The sequence below is a fragment of the Penaeus monodon genome, chromosome 23, assembly GCF_015228065.2.
Source record: "Penaeus monodon isolate SGIC_2016 chromosome 23, NSTDA_Pmon_1, whole genome shotgun sequence".
Lineage (NCBI taxonomy): Eukaryota > Metazoa > Arthropoda > Malacostraca > Decapoda > Penaeidae > Penaeus > Penaeus monodon.
In genome coordinates this window covers 17,716,027-17,716,619 of record NC_051408.1, presented here as the reverse complement: position 1 = coordinate 17,716,619, position 593 = coordinate 17,716,027, and the positions used below count along the sequence as shown (strand labels likewise).

At 31.0% G+C, this 593-nt stretch overlaps 1 protein-coding gene across 2 annotated transcripts in view; it reads left to right on the top strand.

The window, feature by feature from the left end:
* The window catches only part of LOC119587849 (WD repeat-containing protein 37-like), a gene marked incomplete at its 3' end in the record, with an annotated part of 35,088 nt that overhangs the window by 11,074 nt on the left and 23,421 nt on the right, over window positions 1-593 (top strand).

Here is a 593-nt window from a genome sequence, read left to right as displayed (position 1 = left end):
TATATACATAGCAGTTTAAATATATTCTTACAGTAAAGTATTGGGATGATGTATCAGCAATATACATGTATTGTTATTAATATCACTCTAAGTGTCTTTGAAGACTCAATGTATTAGAATTGTTTTAGCCAATTTTCAAGAATCTATGTATTGTTATTGCCTTACACAATTCTGCGTATTGATGCCCATTAATAATTGGAGTTATATGAGGGCTATGGTTACCTAAAGATCATGATGTTCTTTTAACTCCATTTATAATCTAATGACGAATTTTCGGCTATTTGTGTTTTTCTTTGCTTTAGACCAGTAACTAATCATATACTTTTACGTAAGAAAAACTTTATTTTTGTATTTGTTGGTAATGGAAAGTTGAATGTGATGATAATATGTATTGTGTAAGTGAGTCAGTTGTGTGAATCAACAACAAGACAAAAATAATATAGGAGGCTATTCTAACTAGTTTGCCTGATGCTGCAAAGGTATTACATGAGGAAGAGATGCTTACTCAGACAGATGATAGGCTTTTTATTAGGATTGACTAGTCACACAAGCCAACATCATTGTCTTCATCATGTCATCATGTCATCCAATAA